The 5,492-nt window shown below is 40.2% G+C and overlaps 1 pseudogene; it reads left to right on the forward strand.

Annotated features, from left to right (window-relative positions):
- Nucleotides 1–243: 243 nt before the first annotated feature.
- Nucleotides 244–327, forward strand: LOC113457895 (annotated as a pseudogene).
- The last annotated feature ends 5,165 nt before the right edge of the window (nt 328–5,492 follow it).

Below are 5,492 nucleotides of genomic sequence, written 5' to 3' on the forward strand. Positions count from 1 at the left end.
GATTGATGTGGGAGGGTCCAGACCACTGCAGGTGACACCATTCCTGGGAAGGTGGTCTAGTGCAGTCTAAGAAAGCAGACTAAGAATGTCACTAATGGGAAAACCACTAGGCAGCATTCCTCCATGGTCTTGATCAGTTTTTGCTTTGACTTCCCTTCATAAAAGGCTGGGATAGGGTCATGGAAGCTGATACAAACCGTTTCCTCCCTAAGTTGCTTTGTGTCATGGTGTTTTTTATTTCAATAGACTATACTTTCAGGGATCATTTCTATAATTTGTTACTAGAAACCCTAAGGATACACTTAACAAACCAGTAGCTTCATGGGTATATCCTGCAGGGTATCTCCCTTTGTTCTCTGGGTCAGGTAGTCTCAACATTTGTGTGATGATTATGAGGGTGAGTGGAGGCTTCGGTCCCTGTATAATTCAGTTAATTTCTTAGTTAAAAAAAAATAATGAAACTTGGCACAGTTGGCACATGTATTTCTAATCTTTCTATCTTGGTAAACATTAAAGATTACAAAAGTGACATGCCACAGAAATGTAGGGGACACAATAGAATCCATCATTACTACTAGGGAAACTCATTACTAATTTGTCTTTATGTAGAGAACAAACATATATATATATATGTTCTTCATGGATGGAGCTGCTGTAAGCCTACTACACTGTATCACTAGCAACCTCAGGAGATGCTATACTTGAACTGGCTGAATCTGCAAGCACAGGACTAAGCAAACTGTAATCAGGATTCCAGAAAAGCCATTGTAGCTAGGTCCCTTATCCTTCCTAGACATCCATTTTGTTCCTGTAAATTAAAAAAATGAATATTTTTGACAAGTATTAATCCAAGATCTCTATTAATTCAAGAATAGCCTTGTCTATATAATGAGTTCTAGACCAACCAAAGCTATATAATATGTCTTCCAAACTCAAAATAATAATGATAATAATGTATCTGGAAAATAATCACAATTTTGAGCCTATTAATAGGTGCTCAGGAAATAAAAATAAATGATAGGTCAACTATGTGCATCTCCCAGAGCAAACAGTATTTTTTTGACAGAGTAGCAGTTGGTCTTGGAGAGCCCACTCATTTCCATTCTGTCTCTGCATACTGCAGTCTAGCTGACTATGAGAGGGCCAGAGGAGAAATGGCCTTCCTGGCCCCACATCCTTATATCTATTTATCTGTCTTTCTATCTATCTATCTATCTATCTATCTATCTATCTATCTATCTATCTATCTATCTATATCTTTTATCTACCTACCTAACTACTATCTACTACTTATCATCTATTTATTTCATTCATCTATCAATTGTATATTATCCATATATCTATCTACCTATCAATAATCTACCTGGGTATGATCTATAATAATCTATGTATCCATTAATGTGTTAATAATCTATCAGATATTCATCACATATATCTGTAACCTACTGCCAATCATACATTGATAAATCATCCATCTTTCATTTATTTGTCTATTATTTATCCAAAAATCCAACTATCATATATTTATGGCATATCATCTACCTTTCTATTTATCTACCTATCTATCTATATCATCTATGTATGTATGTATGTATGTATGTATGAACGAATCATCTATCCATCCATCTATCCATCTATCTATCTATCTATCTATCTATCTATCTATCTATCTATCTCTACCTAACTGTGTATTTTTTGTTTTTTTGACATGAGCTCTCACTATGTCATACAAGCTGGCCTAGAACCTAGGATCCTATATCTGTCGGCTCCTGAATAACAAAGTTGCCTGGGTACACCAACAACACATAGAACCTGGTAGTATATACTTTATACACACTTGTTTTAAAATATTAAATGACCTATTTCTCTTTGTCCTGTGACATTTAATGAAACAAACCAAGGCCAGGGCATGTAATTATAATATATAATAAATAATTACATCCCTCCTATATAACAGGCATATAGGTGAAGTTACAAAAATATTTGTTAATTATTTTTAAAATCAAAGTCTATCATTAGAACCAGATATGGTGACTCGTGCCTGCAATCTCAGTACTTGGAAAACTGAGCTAATGTATTCCAATGAGTTCAAGACCATCCTATCCTACAAAGTAAGATCCATGCCAGCCTGGGTTACATGGCAAAACTCTGTCTTAAAGAAAAACAAGTCTTTAACTCTTGCTGGAATCTGTGTATTTCTCTCTCTGTATAGATAATGCATTTTTATTTAAAAATTGAAGTTTGAATATTTTTCTTTCTTTTCTCACAGTAGCTTTCATTTTCTTAAAACACATCTATTTCCAGTACATGGGGCTACAGGACAGAAGAGATATTTGTTCTGGCATGTTTTCTCTCCAAACTTTCGAGTCGGGTCTTACAGAGAAGTCAGATGTGGCAGACACAGGCAGGTTCTCCTGGATGAATCCCCCATGTGTAGGCAACACTGCCATGTACAGGACAAGCCAGTGGATTGCCACATGCATTAGAGAACCATAGGACCCAAGGTCTCACCACATGAGAGACACTGTGCCTAAAGTTCCTATGTTCTTCTCTGAATGTCACCCAGACCCCAGGGTCCCTTTAAGAGAGAAGACATAGTCTGTATCACAGCTGTTCTGTGATTTTTGAGGACCCTAGAAGAGACAAGTTAAGTTGGACATTTTCATCCCATGAAAAATCGGTATAATGTAGGCTATTTGTTTTTTTTTAATTTATTTATTTATTAAAGATTTCTGTCTCTTCCCCGCCACCGCCTCCCATTTCCCTCCCCTCCCCCAATTAAGTCCCCCCCCCCAACCCGAAAAGCAATCAGGGTTCCCTGTCCTGTGGGAAGTCCAAGGAACCCCCACCTCCATCCAGGTCTAGCAAGTTGAGCATCCAAACTGCCTAGGCTCCCACAAAGCCAGTGCGTGCAGTAGGATCAGAAACCCATTGCCATTGTTCTTGAGTTCTCAGTAGTCCTCATTGTCCGCTATGTTCAGAGAGTCCGGTTTTATCTCAGGCTTTTCCAGACCCAGGTCAGCTGGCCTTGGTGAGTTCCCAGTAGAACATCCCCATTGTCTCAGTGTGTGGGTGCACCCCTCGCGGTCCTGAGTTCTATTTGAAGGCAAAGTTAGGGTTCCATTTCAGTAAATTATTTAAGAGTTTCATCAAGATTCAGAGGACAGTGCTATGCATTTTGAATCTGGCCATTCTGGAATCTTAAAGGTTGAGTACAAGATATCAAACAATATAATAAAACTCATCTTCAGATATTCAATCAGGCAGCAGCAGACATCTGTCCACAGGAGAAAGGAAATGGTGAGAATTATGGCCGAATCAGGTCATATCCGGTTCCAGTCCTGCTGTCCTTGGTATAGAGAACACAGGCAAGGGAGCTCTTCATGTGTCCTGGTTTCCTTCACCAGAACTGGATGCTTCTTGCCACCCATTGCTGGGGTGATGTCTCATATCATTCACACAGGAAATGTCTCAGTGTGGCCCTCTAAGTATCTCTTTAAGTTCAGTTATGTCAACTCTGTGAACTCCTGTTTATAATTATACTCAGGTGATAATTTCAAGTTTAGTGATTTGGATGTGTATCGTTGTTTTTAATTGAACTTGGCATAGCAACTAGTAAAGAGTTCCTATACAGGGACAGACATGGCTTGTGTTTTGCACTTCCAGTTTGGTCATGAGCACAGGCAATGTTTAAAAAAATACACATCATAACTTCTCACCAGACAGAGAAGATATGCTGGAGCAAGCCAGTTTCCTGAAAAGCATCATGTCTAGCTATATGGAGATGGTTTTGTTCCTTTGGCTTGAATGCTGCCTTCAAATGCACCAACTGATTTTTGCTGATCTCTTACTAGAAGGTCGTTTGTCATCCAAATGCTCCTGCTGTCGACGACACAGGCGGAAACAAACCTGTGGTAGTTGCAGACATGTGGGTCTGATGCTAGTGCTGTTGGTCATGGGACTTTAGGATGGAGAATACATGAGGTAAAAGAAACACCTACTCTTATTCTTGGTTATAACAAATCTCAGCAGGTATCAGAGAGCACAAGTCATTTACAGATGACATCTTTAAACCATCACAGAAGGAGGGATGGAAATGAAGGCATCTACCCTCCAGTTGCCACATATTTGGATCCTAGGCTCAACTGATGTTTGCATTGCTTGTGGCAAGTTCCTAAAAAACTTGGAAGGATGTGTATGCTCAAACAATCATTTGCCAATTTTCCATATCAGTATGTGCATATCCAACTGATTTTAGGGCCTTCTAATTCTGTGACTATACCACAATCTGTGTAATTGGTCCCCTATTGACAGATTATCTACTACCAAAACATATTGATAACTCTATACTACATTGTAAGATAGATATTACCAATGCAGACTATTAGAGAACAATACTAATAAGGAAAAATATAATACATACCAGAGCCTGTTTCTCATCTTAAGGCTGGTCTACAATGAACAGTCCAGTATTTTAGTGCTGTGTGTGATGCCACATGGGATCTGGCTGTAAGGTAGTCCTGGGACAGTAATGAACTGGCTGATGAATAACACATAGAAATGACTAAGGTTAAAAATCCATTCCTCTAATGCAGGAATAGAATTTATTCATCAGACTCCTCCAAAAATAGACTCAACTTTCAAATAGTACACACCCGAGAGACCCACACCACAGCAAATATTCCATGCAGCCTGCCCACACCATGAAGTACTGACAACTTCTTTTGACCAACAATTTGGAGTAGAACTCGAATGTCCTCTTGTCAGTGTCCAATGCCACCTATAGTTTTCGTGACCAGCGAGCCAAAAGCCTGGAGGTGGCTCTGCACAGCACACCTTCCCCTCGGGGGAGCTCCGAGGAGCCAAGCCAGTCTGTGAAATGTGTCTCCCACCATCACATTGACAAGGCTAGGACAGCATTCATCTGGAACAACCCGCCAGATGCTGCCATGGTGTCCTGTCAATACGCTCACTTGGCCTGTCATGGCTGTCCTGACACAACGCTTGTTCTGTCGGGTAACTGTCAAAGATACCGTTACATTGGCAGCCCCGGCAGGTGACGCACTTGACTCTCTTTTGCAATCTCATATGATCATAGATAAAGAGAAGGACTGGCGATAAGTCAGTCTGTTTCTAATGAGTAAAGTACCAGAGTGAACTCATGCCTTCCGTTTAAAACAACATGACAGATGGTTCACAGAAGAGAGAAAGCAAGGCAGACCACCCCCCCCCTACATACACCCCACTCACATGCAGGTGCCCTGCCCTGGGTTCCCCCTTCCTCTTCTCTCCCTCACCTCTCTTGCAATCTGCTGAGTCAAGCAAACCATACCTCAATAAAGCATTAGAAAAATTGAATATTGAATATTGTAGAAATTCTTCAAATGTGGACGTTGTAATAGTGGAGAACATTCTACATGCAACAAGGTTTGGGCTCAGGAGCACTGTGTGCAGTCTCCCTCCCTGGGGGTGTGCAACTTGCTGTGTCCAGG

Source organism: Microtus ochrogaster, linkage group LG9 (genome assembly GCF_000317375.1).
Source record: "Microtus ochrogaster isolate Prairie Vole_2 linkage group LG9, MicOch1.0, whole genome shotgun sequence".
Lineage (NCBI taxonomy): Eukaryota > Metazoa > Chordata > Mammalia > Rodentia > Cricetidae > Microtus > Microtus ochrogaster.